At 44.9% G+C, this 18,894-nt stretch overlaps 1 pseudogene across 1 annotated transcript; it reads left to right on the top strand.

Annotated features, from left to right (window-relative positions):
* The first annotated feature begins 6,137 nt into the window (after positions 1-6,137).
* On the top strand, positions 6,138-18,421 carry LOC311143840 (junctional adhesion molecule 2A-like; annotated as a pseudogene). Its single transcript has 9 exons — positions 6,138-6,363; positions 10,034-10,099; positions 10,178-10,288; positions 10,407-10,556; positions 14,755-14,942; positions 15,567-15,645; positions 15,745-15,853; positions 18,087-18,163; positions 18,383-18,421. The product of its transcript is annotated as a junctional adhesion molecule 2A-like (transcript).
* Positions 18,422-18,894: the final 473 nt, after the last annotated feature.

The following is an 18,894-nucleotide window of genomic DNA, read 5'->3' as shown; positions in this document are numbered from 1 at the left end:
AAAGAGCAGAAGTAAAATAAAATAACAGTAGGGAGGCTATATATACAGGGGGGTACTGGTGCAGAGTCAATGTGCGGGGGCACCGGCTAGTTGAGGAAGTTGAAGTAATATGTACATGTGGGTAGAGTTAAAGTGACTGTGCATGAATAATTAACAGAGTAGCAGCAGCGTAAAAAGATTGGGGGGGGGGCTCCTGAACAGCCATGATTAGCTGTTCAGGAGTCTTATGGCTTGGGGGTAGAAGCTGTTGAGAAGTCTTTTGGACGTAGACTTGGCACTCCGGTACCGCTTGCCATGCAGTAGCAGAGAGAACAGGTCACGTGTGTGAGGCCTTGCAGAATGTGTCTAATCTACAATGAATATAAAATGAAATAGTGAATGTAGTTCCTATTGCTCAGAGGGGCAGATGTATAACATCAGGTTACAGAATGGCAATTCAACTGTAAAGTAGTCCTTTTTTAATGATCCTGCACTGGTTAATTTCCTTTGTATATTTTGAATGTGATCAAATATATCATGACAATGGACTTGCCCAAACCTGTCATGTTTTCTGAACTGCAAATCTAAGTCATGACTACCCACTGGACACAGATGTCAGTTCAATGTCAAACATTTTTTGTTGAATAACGTGGAAACCAGTTTGTTTCCTGGTTTGGGACATGGGGTCGAAAGTATGGTCAGACTGAATAGTATGTTCCTATCCCACTAGGGGGCAACCTCCTGATTCAGTGGTCACTACAGAACAGAGAGGTTTGACAGGACAGGATTATATTATTACTATATGCCATTTAGCAGACACTTTCATCCAAAGCAATTTACAGTCATGCATGCATACACTTTTTGGTATGGGTAGCCCCAGCGGGATTCAAACCGATGACGTTGCAAGCGCCGTGCTCAACCAACTGAGCCACACAGGACAGGAGACTGAGGTCCTGTCTTAAAACAATCCAATAGCCCCTCCCTTCATTGCTTATTGATTTAGTTTACTGATCAAAGTTCTTTCTAGATTACATTTTAGTCATTTAGCAGACGCTCTTATCCAGAGCGACTTACAGTTAGTGAGTGCATACATTTATTTTTTTCATACTGGTCCCCCGTGGGAAACGAACCCACAACCCTGGCGTTGCAAACGCCATGCGCTACCAACTGAGCTACACGGGTCTAAGGAAAGGGATAGGTCGATAGGTGTAACGGCACTGGCTGAAACTCCCCTAAGCCTATTGGAAGGTTGAACCATCACCTAATAGCTACCACCTATCCGGAAGGTCCAAGACTAGATCAGAGGGTTGTTTTTCAGTTTGGACTGGGCTAAAGAATGTCAACAGACAAACACTGAGGAATAAGGAAATGTTTTTATTACCATACATAACACATTGAAAGCCAGCCTGTCATTAATCTATCACAGGTTTTGTTTTGTGAACTTTGATCCCCTGCTTTATCTATTGTAGCTTTGTTCTTTGTAATCTTATCGATGTTAGTGGCCTGACAAGAAAAGTTATGGTAGTAATACTGATGCATGTTGCCAGTGTGGTCGTGTGCAGTCAGAGATAATGGTTGTGGGTAATGGCAATAGGGTTTCATGACAACCCCTCCATCATGTGCAAGTGTGTGTGTGTGTGTGTGTTGAGATAACAGCAGTGGGGCTCTCTCTCAACACAGCAGCTACACAGTAATTTAGGAACAGTGTGTGTGTGTGTGTGTGTGTGTGTGTGTGTGTGTGTGTGTGTGTGTGTGTGTGTGTGTGTGTGTTTGTGTGTGTGTGTGTCAGAGCATATGAGCGGAGTGGAGCGGTGAGAATCTCAGCTCCTCGCTCACGGAGCTGTTCACCCCTCCGCTCCCCCCGCTCAAAGCCACATCAGGCCAGTCCGCTCATTATCGCTCAGCGCTCAACGCAGTTTGCATCGCGCTCCACTCAAATCGCCCCCCGCTCACTCCAAAAAAGGAACAAAATCTGCATGTATTTCACTTTTAGCTTAAACCACAGCCTTACTTTATCTCCCCGAATTTGTTGCATACAGACTCATCTCGGATGATCCATTCTGTCTTGAAACGGGGATCTAACACTGACGCTAAAATGAGATGTTAATCAGTATAGTATATTCCATAGCGAATTGACACGTTGTTTGCCAATGTTTCTGCAAAAGCAGCGATGCCCATTGGAAGTGCAGCGTGAGTGTAATCGGTGAGCAGGGATTTGATTTCTGTGACAGCAGGGAGGATCATCCCCAGGTTCCCCAGCTCCTTCTGCATTTTGTCTGTGAGGTCTGCTAGTGGTGTCAGCACACTGACAAGGTGCGTCAGCTGCCGTACTTGATTCAGGGTGATGTTAGCAACATTAGACTTGAGTTTGTTTTACCATAACGGGTCTTTTTGGAACAACCGGATGAACGACTGAATCATCCGCAGCTGGCTGCTCCATCGAATGGCGCAGGCATTTGTGGGGCGGACACCTAATTGGTCGGTTTCCTCTGTGCTCTTGCGTACACTTTTCACCAGGTGCCCGACTTTCACTAACAGCCTATTAATGTTGTCGTGCTTGTTAACGGCGTTTTTGATCGCCAGCTGAAGCATGTGAATGGGGCATCTCAGATGTAAATTTGACAAAGTAAAGTACTGATTTATCATAGTTTCTTGGGGGAGTGTAGCCCGGTTGAGCTGCGCTGGCGAAGTGTTGCATCCCTTCGCGTTCTCCTTTACTCAGCGGTTCATAGTCCATGAAAATCATTTAAAAAAATGCTACATCCAGCTCTCTTTTTCTCTCCCTTGTTATGGTTGGGCCTTTGCGTGCAGTGAATAAACATTTGAATTCCTCAACCCTTTTCTCTTGTTGCTGCTGCTGCTCCTCTCGCTCTATAAAATACAAATTCATGGACGACACAAATTAAATTAAACAGATGGATTCTGGGTCAGGCTTGAGCATGCTTCAGACTCGTGGTGTGAGCGAGCGAAATTGGAGCGGGACATAGGGCGACGCTCCGTCCTTTTAAAAATGCCGCTCTGCGCTCTGTTCAAAATCCGTCCGCTCACGCTCCACGCTCGCTCCCGCTCCACTCCGCTCATATGCTCTGGTGTGTGTAGCAGTCTTATGGCTTGGGGGTAGAAGCTGTTAAGGGTCCTGTTGGTTCCAGACTTGGTGCATCGGTACCACTTGACGTGCGGTAGCAGAGAGAACAGGTCACGTGTGTGAGGCCTTGCAGAATGTGTCTAATCTACAATGAATATAAAATGAAATAGTGAATGTAGTTCCTATTGCTCAGAGGGGCAGATGTATAACATCAGGTTACAGAATGGCAATTCAACTGTAAAGTGGTCCTTTTTTAATGATCCTGCACTGGTTAATTTCCTTTGTATATTTTGAATGTGATCAAATATATCATGACAATGGACTTGCCCAAACCTGTCATGTTTTCTGAACTGCAAATCTAAGTCATGACTACCCACTGGACACAGATGTCAGTTCAATGTCAAACATTTTTTGTTGAATAACGTGGAAACCAGTTTGTTTCCTGGTTTGGGACATGGGGTCGAAAGTATGGTCAGACTGAATAGTATGTTCCTATCCCACTAGGGGGCAACCTCCTGATTCAGTGGTCACTACAGAACAGAGAGGTTTGACAGGACAGGATTATATTATTACTATATGCCATTTAGCAGACACTTTCATCCAAAGCAATTTAAAGTCATGCATGCATACACTTTTTGGTATGGGTAGCCCCAGCGGGATTCAAACCGATGACGTTGCAAGCGCCGTGCTCTACCAACTGAGCCACACAGGACAGGAGACTGAGGTCCTGTCTTAAAACAATCCAATAGCCCCTCCCTTCATTGCTTATTGATTTAGTTTACTGATCAAAGTTCTTTCTAGATTACATTTTAGTCATTTAGCAGACGCTCTTATCCAGAGCGACTTACAGTTAGTGAGTGCATACATTAATTTTTTTCATTCTGGTCCCCCGTGGGAAACGAACCCACAACCCTGGCGTTGCAAACGCCATGCTCTACCAACTGAGCTACACGGGACTAAGGAAAGGGATAGGTCGATAGGTGTAACGGCACTGGCTGAAACTCCCCTAAGCCTATTGGAAGGTTGAACCATCACCTAATAGCTACCACCTATCCGGAAGGTCCAAGACTAGATCAGAGGGTTGTTTTTCAGTTTGGACTGGGCTAAAGAATGTCAACAGACAAACACTGAGGAATAAGGAAATGTTTTTATTACCATACATAACACATTGAAAGCCAGCCTGTCATTAATCTATCACAGGTTTTGTTTTGTGAACTTTGATCCCCTGCTTTATCTATTGTAGCTTTGTTCTTTGTAATCTTATCGATGTTAGTGGCCTGACAAGAAAAGTTATGGTAGTAATACTGATGCATGTTGCCAGTGTGGTCGTGTGCAGTCAGAGATAATGGTTGTGGGTAATGGCAATAGGGTTTCATGACAACCCCTCCATCATGTGCAAGTGTGTGTGTGTGTGTGTGTGTGTGTGTTGAGATAACAGCAGTGGGGCTCTCTCTCAACACAGCAGCTACACAGTAATTTAGGAACAGTGTGTGTGTGTGTGTGTGTGTGTGTGTGTGTGTGTGTGTGTGTGTGTGTGTGTGTGTGTGTGTTTGTGTGTGTGTGTAGCAGTCTTGTGGCTTGGGGGTAGAAGCTGTTAAGGGTCCTGTTGGTTCCAGACTTGGTGCATCGGTACCACTTGACGTGCGGTAGCCGAGAGAACAGTCTTTAACAGGTGGCTGGAGTCTTTGACAATTTTTAGGGCCTTCCTCTGACACCGCCTGGTATAGAGGTCCCGGATGGCAGGGAGCTCGGCCCCAGTGATGTACTTACATGTATGGAACTAAACAAGACAGGTCAAACTGTTAGAAACAGCAATCCTGAATTTATAAATCACCCTACTAACAATATCAAAGTAAGTGTTATTAAACTATAACTTATTATGACAATGCTCCAAAGCAGAGTTGTAGATCTTACAATGAGCACAACACACATCTTAATTACAAAACCTCAACTTAGAAATAGTTAACTCCACAAGAGTAAAATCATACCTTTGTTTCAAATTGATAGAAATAAATGTTTATTACAAATTGGTAGAAATTACAAAATGATCATCAATATGTAGGCTACTGTAGACTATGATAGTGACAATGGCACATCAAGATCCACAATTTTGATGCAACGTTGTGTGGTGGTTCTGTGTTTGCTGTGTGGTGGGTTGTGATAGTTTATAATTTGTCCCGTTAATAACATTGTTTATAACTGTTTACAGCCTACGCATACGTTGGCCGACATACACATTAGATACATGTGCGGTAACATCCTCTTCGAGAACAAAACGTTTGCCCACCACGAACCACAGACGCATGTTTCATGGTGAGCGCGCACCTGAGTTGCTCCACTAGATGAGATGGTCTCCATCGGGAGCGCGCACATGGAAAACTTCAAGAACTTCTCAAAGTCTGGAATTTCATCAGTCTCGTGTGGAGCGTGTGTTCTCAGACACTCAAGGGCATTTCCAGGAGATTTCAGTTCACTGGACACTGCTCAGTCGTGTGGAAGAGCTATGGACAGCATGGGGATTTAGTCCTTTACCCTTCTCCTCTTGTTGCAGAGTGAGTAGAGAGAGATGCAGCCTTTTATTTTCTGAATTATGCCTAATGGATATTTTGTCAAAAAATATGATTTCATGGGTAGTCAATGAACAGTCATACATACTATAGCCTTCATACATGACTAATGCAGCATAGTAGTATTCAATAGCACCATATATGTCATAGTGTTGATGTGTGATGATTTTAGATGTTTGATTTTTAAATTGCAAAATATATATTTTTTGTGTAATGACATTAAGTTAAGAGGCAGTTTGCACGTCAGGCTAAATATTTATCATATTTCTGGTATTCCCATCATGCACTGCATCAGCGCCTCTCAAGCTGTGTGTGTGTGTGTGCACATGCGTCTGTATGTCTGTGTGTGTGTGTATGCAGACTATGTATGTATTGTACGTTTCTGAACACACTTTAAACAGTTTGGTGAAGTGTGTGTGTGTGTAGTGTGTAATGTGTTTAGGGGCGTGCATTTTGGTTGGGAGGACTGGGACCATACAGATCTTCAATTTACATTAAACCCTCCAATGCTCTCCAAGCCCAGAGACCCAGAGATCCAGAGACCCAGAGATCCAGAGACCCAGAGATCCAGAGACCCAGAGATCCAGAGACCCAGAGATCCAGAGATCCAGAGACCCAGAGATCCAGAGATCCAGAGACCCAGAGATCCAGAGATCCAAAGGCTGATGAAAGGCCAGATCTCTAAGGGGCTTCAGGGCTCTGGAGAGCGAACCTCTCTGATGCTTAGCGCAGGCAGGCTGATCTCCCTGTTTAATGTTGTCGATAGCACCGCTATGACCCTGCTGCTAATTGGCCAGAGATTAATAAATCAGTTGCTAATTGGGATGGTTGTAGTGTTTGAGGCTGTTCTTCCGAAAAGCCACTGTTCACTGGTCCAAACAAATATTATGTAATATTATCAGCCATTACAGATAGGTTAAAGGATGACTGGCATGTGCGTGCGTGTGCGTGCGTGTGTGTGCGTGTGTGTGCGTGTGTGTGTGTGTGTGTGTGTGTGTGTGTGTGTGTGTGTGTGTGTGTGTGTGTGTGTGTGTGTGTGTGTGTGTGTGTGTAAGAGTGCGAGATCCCATTTTGGTTTAGTTTTGTCTTTCATACCATGTCATGTGGCTTCTCAGTCATGTTGAGACTGGTCTACTACTATTGCTTTAATGCAGGGGTGTCAAACTCATTTTAGCTCAGGGGCCACATGGAGGAAAATCTATTCCCAAGTGGGCCGGACCGGAAAAATCATGGTATATATAACTTAAAAACAACAACTTCAGATTGTTTTCTTTGTTTTAATACGATCAACATACAACATAAAGCTGGAGCCTGAGGACAGTGTGTCCAAAATAGTACAAGCACAACATCACTATTAATCATAAAACACGTCAAGTTTATTTGAAAATTCTAAAGAAAAAGAACACACAAACACACAATGCCTCAGTGATTAACAGAACTGTTTCACAGAACACAGAACTATATCAGGGTGTCATTTCTCAGGCAGAAATATAGATAAAAAGAATGAAATCCTGTTCCCCAAACAAGTGCAAGAACCACAGAGTCAAGAATAGGTTAAATATACAAATAAAATAAAATCAATTAAAAAACAATAGCACATCAACATAAAAACATATAAACATAAAGCTGGAGCCTGAGGACAGTGTCCAAAAGCACAACATCACTATTAATCATAAAAGACCTCAAGTTATTTGAAAGTTCTGAGGACAAAGAACACACAAACACACAATGCCTCAGTGATTAACAGAACTGTTTCACAGATCACAGAACTATATCAGGGTGTCATTTCTCAGGCAGAAATGTAGATAAAAATATTGAAATCCTGTTCCCCAAACAAGTGCAAGAACCACAGAGTCAAGAATAGGTTAAATATACAAATAAAATAAAATCAATTAAAAACAATAGCACATCAACATAAAAACATATAAACATAAATCTGAAAGCGTTGCTCAAACTCCCGTAACAGTCCCGTTATTTTATCTTTGAACCGCTTCATGTCTGCCACATGTTGGGTCGCGCACACATTTTTCAGACAGGGGAAGTGAGCTGCATCACCACCGGCAAGTTGCGTCTCCCACAATGACAGCTTCAACTTGAAAGAACGTATGCTGTCATAATACTGCGTGACAACTTTGTTGCGCCCTTGCAGCTGTTTGTTCAAGTTATTCAGGTGCTCTGTAACATCCACCATAAATGCAAGGTCCTGCATCCATTCTGCGGAATGAAATTCTAACACTGGTTTGCCCTTTTCTTCCATGAACTGTTCAATTTCTTCTCGTAAATCAAAGAAACGCCTCAGCACAGCACCTCGGCTTAACCATCTTACCTCAGTGTGGTATGGCAGGCCATAGATGTGGTCTTTCTCTCTGAGAAGGCTGTCAAACTGACGGTGATTCAGGCTTCTGGATCGGATGAAATTAACAGTTTGGATGACCACCTTCATGACGTTATCCATCTTTAATGACTTGCAACACAAAGCCTCCTGGTGCAAAATACAGTGAAAAGTAAAAAAATCACGTCCTCCATTTGCAGATTGCACTTTCTCTCTGAACTTTGTCACAACGTCTGCTTTTTTCCCGATCATTGAGGGCGCACCATCTGTAGCCAGGCTGACAGCGCGGGACCAGTCCACTCCGACCCTGTCTAGCGCGCCGACGAGTGCGGTAAAAATATCAGCTGCTGTCGTTGTATCTGTCATCGGCAACAACTCCACGAACTCCTCGGTAATGGTCAATGTGTCATCAACTCCGCGGATGAAAATGGCCAGTTGTGCAACATCTGTAATGTCCGTGCTTTCATCAATTGCAACCGAAAACGCAATAAATGACTTTACTTTTTGCTTCAACTGGCTGTCCAAATCCACTGAAAGATCGGAAATCCTGTCTGCAACTGTGTTTCTTGTCAGGCTGATATTTGCAAAAGCCTGCCGCTTTTCAGGGCACACAATCTCCGCTGCCTTCATCATGAATGTTTTTACAAATTCACCCTCACTAAATGGTTTTGAAGCCACTGCGATTTCATTAGCAATGAGGTAGCTAGCTTTCACTGCAGCGTCACTGATGTCTCGGCTGTGAGTAAACACAGACTGCTGTTTCTTCAGACCCGCCAACAGTTCATTCACCTTCTCTCATCTCCGCTGTCCTTGAAAGTTGTCATATTTGTCGGCATGAAGACTCACATAGTGGCGACGAAGGTTATATTCTTTCAGCACTGCAACATGCTCTGAACACACCAAACATACAGCTTTCCCATTCAATTCCGTGAAAAAATAGGATGACCATTTTTCTTGGAACACTCTGCACTCTGCGTCCACTTTTCTCTTTTTTGACAGAGACATATTGGGGCAATGAGGGTGCCAAAGCACATAATGTTAAAAGTAGAAGCCATAATAAATATTGCGGGCAAAACAAAGTAGCTCATTGGCTGCACGTGCTTGACCTACTTGCTCTGCCCCGGTATAAACAGTTTGCTTGCTTAACACAATCGCTATTGCGCCATCCAGTGGACGCAATTGGAACAGCAGTTTATTTTATTGAAAAATTGCAGCGCATTTTTATACTTTACAAAATTATTATTATTATTATTATTATTATTATTATTTTTTTTTTTTTTATCATCTCGCGGGCCGGATTAAACCCGTTTGCGGGCCTGATCCGGCCCGCGGGCCAGACGTTTGACACCCCTCATTAATATTGTTGTTGTAGTTGCTGTTAATGGTAATCCCATTTCCACTACTACTATTATTATTGATGCCTTATTGATGTTGGTCCCACCATTTTTTGTTATATGTATACTTTGCATGTTGTTTCAGCAGTGTGTATTCATATGCTATTGTATACTGAACATACTGGGAGTTTACACTGCCTCTGTGTGTGTGTGTGTGTGTGTGTCTGTCTGTTTGTCTGTGTCTGGGTGTGTGTCTGCTCTTTCTCAAACAAATACCTTCTGAAGTACCCCCCTCAGCCCAATCTGGACTGTATAGCACAACTATCAGTTTAATCAATGTTTAACTTTGCATTTAAGAAAGTTAGAAACATTGCTACAAATAGTTAACTTTTAGTGCTGCTGTGTGTACTATTTACTTGTGAATCACCTCTCTGTCTCTCTCTCTCTCTCTCTCTCTCTCTCTCTCTCTCTCTCTCTCTCTCTCTCTCTCTCTCTCTCTCTCTCTCTCTCTCTCTCTCTCTCTCTCTCTCTCCCTCTCTCTCTCTCTCTCTCTCTCTCTCTCTCTCTCTCTCTCTCTCCCTCTCTCTCTCTCTCTCTCCCTCTCTCCCTCTCTCTCTCTCTCTCTCTCTCTCTCTCTCTCTCTCTCTCTCTCTCTCTCTGTCTCTCTCTCTCTCTCTCTCTCTCTCTCTCTCTCTCTCTCTCTCTCTCTCTCTCTCTCTCTCTCTCTCTCTCTCAGGTCCTGCCTCCCTCACTTTGACAGTGAGCACCAGTAAGGCCAAAATGGAGGTCCATGAGAACACAGGTAAGAGAGGAGGAGGAGAATGGAAGAATTGTGATGGTTCATGAACTGTTTTTGTACATCTCTCTCTCTCTCTGCCAGACGCTGTGCTGTCCTGTCAGTTCAAGACAGAGAAGGAGACTAACCCTCGTATAGAGTGGAAGCAGAAAAGGAAGGACATCAACTTTGTTTATTTCGATGGAAAATTCACCCGTGACTGCTAGATCTCCCTCTATCCCGTTTCCCCTACCTCTCCTCCATATCTCCCCCTCTTCACATGTTTCTTATCTCTTTCCTCCCTCTACAACCCTTGACCCTTGTGGTATTCCAGGATCCTTTGCAGGTCGGGCCAAGATCGAGGGGGCAACGGTGACGCTGCATGCCATTACCCAGAAGGACTCTGGGCTGTACCGCTGTGAGGTCAGCGCACCAGCAGACCACACCAACCTGGGAGAGGTCAATGTCACCCTCAACGTACTGGGTGAGCTACTGTGTGTGTGTTAGTAACAATGTCCAACAATGTAACCCACCATGTGCCTTTATATTTTAGTCATTTAACAGACATTCTTATCCAGGGCAACTTACAGCAGTGAGTGCATATATTGTCATACTTTTATTATTATCGTACTGTTCCCCAGTTGGAATCGAACCCATAACCCTGGTGTTGCAAGCGCAATGCTCGACTAACTGAGCCACACAGTTGTCTTGTGTGTTGTCAAATCAAATCAAATCAAATTGTATTGGTCACATACACATATTTAGCAGATGTTATTGCGGGTGTAGTGGAATGCTTGTGTTCCTAGCTCTAACAGTGCAGTAGTATCTAACAATTCACAACAATACACACAAATCTAAAAGTAAAATAATGGAATTAAGAAATATATAAATATTAGGACGAGCAATGTCGGAGTGGCATTGACTAAAATACAGTAGAATACAGTATGTACATATGAAGTGAGTTAAACAGTATGTAAAGATTATTAAAGTGACTAGTGTTCCATTATTAAAGTGACAGACAGAGGAGAGAGGTGAGGACAGAGTGAAGAGAGGGGTGAGGACTGAGAGAAGAGAGGGGTGAGGACAGAGAGAGGAGGTGAGGAGTGAGGACAGAGAGAGGAGAGAGGAGTGAGGACAGAGTGAGGAGAGAAGGGGTGAGGACACAGAAGAGGGAGGACAAAGAGAGAGGAGGAGGGGACAGAGAGAGGAGAGATATAACGCCATTAACATGCCTTTGATAAGGCATCTGAACTACCTCCATTACGTGTTAATCAAATCAAATCAAATCAAATCAAATTTTATTGGTCACATGCGCCGAATACAACAGGTGCAGACATTACAGTGAAATGCTTACTTACAGCCCTTAACCAACAGTGCATTTATTTTAAACAAAAAAGTAAGAATAAAACAACAACAAAAAAGTGTTGAGAAAAAAAAAGAGCAGAAGTAAAAAATAAAGTGACAGTAGGGAGGCTATATATACAATAGAATAAAGTGACAGTAGGGAGGCTATATATACAGGGGGGTACCGTTGCATAGTCAATGTGCGGGGGCACCGGCTAGTTGAGGTAATATGTACATGTGGGTAGAGTTAAAGTGACTATGCATAAATACTTAACAGAGTAGCAGCAGCGTAAAAAGGATGGGGTGGGGGGGGCAGTGCAAATAGTCCGGGTAGCCATGATTAGCTGTTCAGGAGTCTTATGGCTTGGGGGTAGAAGCTGTTGAGAAGTCTTTTGGACCTAGACTTGGCACTCCGGTACCGCTTGCCGTGCGGTAGCAGAGAGAACAGTCTATGACTAGGGTGACTGGAGTCTTTGACAATTTTGAGGGCCTTCCTCTGACACCGCCTGGTATAGAGGTCCTGGATGGCAGGGAGCTTTGCCCCAGTGATGTACTGGGCCGTACGCACTACCCTCTGTAGTGCCTTGCGGTCAGAGGCCAAGCAGTTGCCATACCAGGCGGTGATGCAACCAGTCAGGATGCTCTCGATGGTGCAGCTGTAGAATTTTTTGAGGATCTGAGGACCCATGCCAAATCTTTTTAGTCTCCTGAGGGGGAATAGGCTTTGTCGTGCCCTCTTCACGACTGTCTTGGTGTGTTTGGACCATGATAGTTCGTTGGTGATGTGGACACCAAGGAACTTGAAGCTCTCAACCTGTTCCACTACAGCCCCGTCGATGAGAATGGGGGCGTGCTCAGTCCTCTTTTTTTTCCTGTAGTCCACAATCATCTCCTTTGTCTTGGTCACGTTGAGGGAGAGGTTGTTGTCCTGGCACCACACGGCCAGATCTCTGACCTCCTCCCTATAGGCTGTCTCATCGTTGTCGGTGATCAGGCCTACCACTGTTGTGTCGTCGGCAAACTTAATGATGGTGTTGGAGTCGTGCCTGGCCATGCAGTCATGGGTGAACAGAGAGTACAGGAGGGGACTGAGCACGCACCCCTGAGGGGCCCCCGTGTTGAGGATCAGTGTGGCAGATGTGTTGTTACCTACCCTTACCACCTGGGGGCGGCCCGTCAGGAAGTCCAGGATCCAGTTGCAGAGGGAGGTGTTTAGTCCCAGGATCCTTAGCTTAGTGATGAGCTTTGAGGGCACTATGGTGTTGAATGCTGAGCTGTAGTCAATGAATAGCATTCTCACGTAGGTGTTCCTCTTGTCCAGGTGGGAAAGGGCAGTGTGGAGTGCGATAGAGATTGCATCATCTGTGGATCTGTTGGGGCGGTATGCAAATTGGAGTGGGTCTAGGGTTTCTGGGATTATGCTGTTGATGTGAGCCATGACCAGTCTTTCAAAGCACTTCATGGCTACAGACGTCAGTGCCACGGGTCGGTAGTCATTTAGGCAGGTTATCTTAGAGTTCTTGGGCACGGGGACTATGGTGGTCTGCTTGAAACATGTTGGTATTACAGACTCAGTCAGGGACATGTTGAAAATGTCAGTGAAGACACTTGCCAGTTGGTCAGCACATGCTCGGAGTACACGTCCTGGTAATCCGTCTGGCCCTGCGGCCTTGTGAATGTTGACCTGCTTAAAAGTCTTACTCACATCGGCTACGGAGAGCGTGATCACATAGTCGTCCGGAACAGCTGGTGCTCTCATGCATGCTTCAGTGTTGCTTGCCTCGAAGCGAGCATAGAAGTGGTTTAGCTCGTCTGGTAGGCTTGTGTCACTGGGCAGCTCGCGGCTGTGCTTCCCTTTGTAGTCTGTAATAGTTTTCAAGCCCTGCCACATCCGACGAGCGTCAGAGCCAGTGTAGTATGATTCAATCTTAGACCTGTATTGACTCTTTGCCTGTTTGATGGTTCGTCGGAGGTCATAGCGGGATTTCTTATAAGCGTCCGGGTTAGAGTCCCGTTCCTTGAAAGCGGCAGCTCTACCCTTTAGCTCAGTGCGGATGTTTCCTGTAATCCATGGCTTCTGGTTGGGGTATGTACGTACGGTCACTGTGGGGACGACATCATCGATGCACTTATTGATGAAGCCAGTGACTGATGTGGTGTACTCCTCAATGCTGTCTGAAGAATCCCTGAACATGTTCCAGTCTGTGCTAGCAAAACAGTCCTGTAGCTTAGCATCTGCGTCATCTGACCACTTTTTTATTAGCCGAGTCACTGGTGCTTCCTGCTTCAGTTTTTGCTTATAAGCAGGAATCAGGAGGATAGAGTTATGGTCAGATTTGCCAAATGGAGGGCGAGGGAGAGCTTTGTATGCGTCTCTGTGTGTGGAGTAAAGGTGGTCTAGAGTTTTTTCCCCTCTGGTTGCACATTTAACATGCTGGTAGAAATGAGGTAGAACGGATTTAAGTTTCCCTGCATTAAAGTCCCCTGCTACTAGGAGCGCTGCATCTGGATGAGCGTTTTCCTGTTGATTAATGGCCTTGTACAACTCATTCAGTGCAATCTTAATGCCAGCATTGGTTTGTGGTGGTAAATAGACAGCTATGAAAAGTATAGATGAAAACTCTCTTGGTAAATAGTGTGGTCTACAGCTTATCATAAGATACTCTACCTCAGGCGAGCAAAACCTTGAGACTTCCTTAGTATTTGATTTTGTGCACCAGCTGTTGTTTACAAAAATACAGAGACCGCCACCCCTCGTCTTACCCGAGTCTGCCGTTCTGTCCTGCCGATGTAGCGTATAGCCTGCTAGCTGAATGTTGTCATTGTTGTCATTCAGCCACGACTCCGTGAAACATAAGATATTACAGTTTTTAATGTCCCGTTGGTAGGATAACCGTAATCTTAAATCGTCCATTTTATTATCCAAAGCTTGAACGTTGGCTAATAGGATTGATGGGAGAGGCAGTTTACTCGTTCGCCGTCGGATCTTTACAAGGCACCCCGACCCACGTCCACGGTATCTCCGTCTCTTCCTCACGCGAATGACGGGGATCTGGGCCTTGTCTGGAGTCTGTAGAATATCCTTCGCGAACGCCTCGTTGAAAAAAAAGTGTTCGTCCAACGCGAGGTGAGTAATCGCTGTCCTGATATCCAGAAGCTCTCTTTGGTTATAAGAGACGATGGCATAAACATTATGTACAAAATAAATTACAAATAACGCGGAAAAACACACATAATAGTACAATTGGTTAGAGGGCTGTAAAACGGCAGCCATCTTCTTCCGGCGCTGTTCAAGTTCTGTGTGTGTGTGTGTTGATAATCCTGTCCTCCTCCCCCAGTTATCCCCCACACCCCATCCTGTGAGGTGCCCAGCTCAGTGCTGTCTGGGGCAGGAGTAGAGCTCCACTGTAAGGACAAACTCAGTGTGCCCCCTCCTACCTACCTCTGGTACAAAGACAACAAGGCCCCGAGCACCACACACACACCTGACATCTCCTATAGCATGGACACTGACAAGGGAACACTGGTGAGTAACACGTTCTGGAGGTGGTTCAGATGCCTTATCAAAGGCATGTTAATGCCGTTATATCACACTATACACCCTCCCTCTGTCCTCAACCCGTCCTCACCCACTTTCTCCTCTCTCTGTGCTCACCTCCTTCTCTGTCCTCACCCCTCTCTCGTCTCTCTGTCCTCACCATGTCTCTCCTCTCTCTGTCCCCTCTCTCCTCTGTCCTCACCCCCTCTTTCCTCTCTCTGTCCTAACCCTTCTCGCCTCTCTGTCCTCACCTCCTCTCTCTGTCCTCACCTCCTCTCTCCTCTCGCTGTCCTCACCCCCTCTCTCCTCTATTTGTCCTCACCTCCTCTCTTCTCTCTCTGTCCTAACCCTTCTCTCCTCTCTGTCCTCACCTCCTCTCTCTGTCCCCACCCCCTCTCTCTGCCCTCAACCCTCTCTCCTCTCTCTGTCCTCACCTCCTCTCTCCTCTCTCTGTCCTCACCCCCTCTCTCCTCTCTCTGTCTTCACCTATCTCTGTGCTCACCTCCTCTCTCTGTCCTCACCTCTCTCCTCTCTCTGTCCTCCCTCACCCCCTCTCTCTCCATTCTCTGTCCTCACCTCCCTCTCTCCTCTCTCTGTGTGTCTCCGGAGCAGAAGATTAAGAGTGTGTCCACAGCCGACTCGGGCCAGTACCGCTGTGAGGTCTCCAATAGCGTGGGGGCGTTGAAAAAGCGTGGGGGGGGGGGGGGGGCGGGGTTATAGAAATTGGAACCCTTTCTGTCTTTTCTTTTCCTCTCTTTATCCCTCTCTCCCTCCGTTCCCCCTCCTTCAGATCCGTTGAGTATGACGACGCTGATAGCCGGAGCTGTAGGTCTCTTCCTGGTCATCCTCATGTGTTGCCTGGATGTGTGTCTCCCATCGACAGGGCTGCTGCAAAAAGAGTGAGTACTTCACTACACAGTCTATTTGAGCTTGTGGCTGACTATTTTGTATATATATATATATATACAGTGGGGAAAAAAAGTATTTAGTCAGCCACCAATTGTGCAAGTTCTCCCACTTAAAAAGATGAGAGAGGCCTGTAATTGTCATCACAGGTACACGTCAACTATGACAGACAAATTGAGAGAAAATAAATCCAGAAAATCACATTGTAGGATTTTTAATGAATTTTTTTGCAAATTATGGTGGAAAATAAGTATTTGGTCACCTACAAACAAGCAAGATTTTTGGCTCTCACAGACCTGTAACTTCTTCTTTAAGAGGCTCCTCTGTCCTCCACTCGTTGCCTGTATTAATGGCACCTGTTTGAATTTGTTATCAGTATAAAAGACACCTGTCCACAACCTCAAACAGTCACACTCCAAACTCCACTAAGGCCAAGACCAAAGAACTGTCAAAGGACACCAGAAACAAAATTGTAGACCTGTACCAGGCTGGGAAGACTGAATCTGCAATAGGTAAGCAGCTTGGTTTGAAGAAATCAACTGTGGGAGCAATTATTAGGAAATGGAAGACATACAAGACCACTGATAATCTCCCTCGATCTGGGGCTCCACGCAAGATCTCACCCCGTGGGGTCAAAATGATCACAAGAACGGTGAGCAAAAATCCCAGAACCACACAGGGGGACCTAGTGAATGACCTGCAGAGAGCTGGGACCAAAGTAACAAAGCCTACCATCAGTAACACACTACGCCGCCAGGGACTCAAATCCTGCAGTGCCAGACGTGTCCCCCTGCTTAAGCCAGTACATGTCCAGGCCCGTCTGAAGTTTGCTAGAGTGCATTTGGATGATCCAGAAGAGGATTGGGAGAATGTCATATGGTCAGATGAAACCAAAATAGAACTTTTTGGTAAAAACTCAACTCGTCGTGTTTGGAGGACAAAGAATGCTGAGTTGCATCCAAAGAACACCATACCTACTGTGAAGCATGGGGGTGGAAACATCATGCTTTGGGGCTGTTCTTCTGCAAAGGGACCAGGACGACTGATCCATGTAAAGGAAAGAATGAATGGGGCCATGTATCGTGAGATTTTGAGTGAAAACCTCCTTCCATCAGCAAGGGCATTGAAGATGAAACGTGGCTGGGTCTTTCAGCATGACAATGATCCCAAACACACCGCCCGGGCAACGAAGGAGTGGCTTCGTAAGAAGCACTTCAAGGTCCTGGAGTGGCCTAGCCAGTCTCCAGATCTCAACCCCATATAAAATCTTTGGAGGGAGTTGAAAGTCTGTGTTGCCCAGCAACAGCCCCAAAACATCACTGCTCTAGAGGAGATCCGAGTGGCGCAGTGGTCTAAGGCACTGCATCGCAGTGCTAGCTGTGCCACTAGAGATCCTGGTTCGAATTCAGGCTCTGTCGTAGCCGGCCGCGACCGGGAGACCCATGGGGCGGCGCATAATTGGCCCAGCGTCGTCCAGGGTAGGGGAGGGAATGGCCGGCAGGGAGGTAGCTTAGTTGGTAGAGCATGGCGTTTGCAACGCCAGGGTTGTGGGTTCGATTCCCATGGGGGGCCAGCATGAAAAATAAATAATAAATAATGTATGCACTCACTAACTGTAAGTCGCTCTGGATAAGAGCGTCTGCTAAATGACTAAAATGTAAATGGAATGGGCCAAAATACCAGCAACAGTGTGTGAAAACCTTGTGAAGACTTACAGAAAATGTTTGACCTGTGTCATTGCCAACAAAGGGTATATAACAAAGTATTGAGAAACTTTTGTTATTGACCAAATACTTATTTTCCAACATAATTTGCAAATAAATTCATTAAAAATCCTACAATGTGATTTTCTGGATTTTTTTTTCTCATTTTGTCTGTCATAGTTGACGTGTACCTATGATGAAAATTACAGGCCTCTCTCATCTTTTTTAAGTGGGAGAACTTGCACAATTGGTGGCTGACTAAATACTTTTTTCCCCCACTGTATATCACAGGAGGTTGGTGGCACCTTAATTGGGGAGGACGGGCTCATGGTAATGGCTGGAGCGGAATTAGTAGAATGGTATCAAATACATCAAACATATGCTTTCCAGGTGTTTGATGCCATTCCATTCACTCCGTTCCAGCTATTATTATGAGCTGTCCTCCCCTCAGCTGCCTCCACTGATATACATGGCTGAGACGCTCAATGTCATAACTCTTCTTTAAAAAAACAGAAAAATAAAGTAATTAATTGTGGTGTTTGTCTCTTTGTTTTTTGTTGCACCAACTCCTACTGTCCACCCCCTCCTCCCACCAGAAAAGTGAGTGTGTTCTCATTCCCAGTTGTTGTTGATCAGGAACTGTTATTCCTTCTACTGTCAGTATTAGCTTAGTTGAGCACTGGTCTTGTTTTAAATTGGGCTGTTCTTTGAGCAGTTGTTGACCACACCAGTGTGTTGATAAGCCTGAGTTGTTAAGTGAGTTGTTGATAATAGTAACCAGTCTAGTTAACAGATGGATACTCCTTTCCCTTTCAGCAGCCCAAGAACTACAAACACACCCAGGCCTTCATGATCTGAGGGTATAGCGCACACGCACACGCACATGCACATGCACACGCACATGAACACACACACACGCACTGGTTGGATTGATGGAGAAAATGTGCAACAGAATACATATTTTAGCTTGCTTACACCACCTAGGATAAAGCTCTCTGCTGTACCCTTCTCTTTGTGTGTTTTATTGCTGATTCTGCTGTTTATATTACTGTACTGCAAAGCAATGAAGTATATTAACATTGTTGTTTTACAGAGATGTTTGTATACTTATATTTTTAAAGTATTTGTTTTGGGCTTTGGATGTACAGTGAGGGAAAAAAGTATTTGATCCCCTGCTGATTTTGTACGTTTGCCCACTGACAAAGAAATGATCAGTCTATCATTTTAATGGTAGGTTTATTTGAACAGTGAGAGACAGAATAACAACAAAAAAATCCAGAAAAACACATGTCAAAAATGTTATAAATTGATTTGCATTTTAATGAGGGAAA

Source organism: Coregonus lavaretus (assembly GCF_964263955.1).
Source record: "Coregonus lavaretus genome assembly, chromosome: 16".
In the NCBI taxonomy this organism is placed as follows: domain Eukaryota; kingdom Metazoa; phylum Chordata; class Actinopteri; order Salmoniformes; family Salmonidae; genus Coregonus; species Coregonus lavaretus.
The sequence above is the reverse complement of the archived record's forward strand: the minus strand, read 5'-3'. Positions and strand labels throughout refer to the sequence as shown.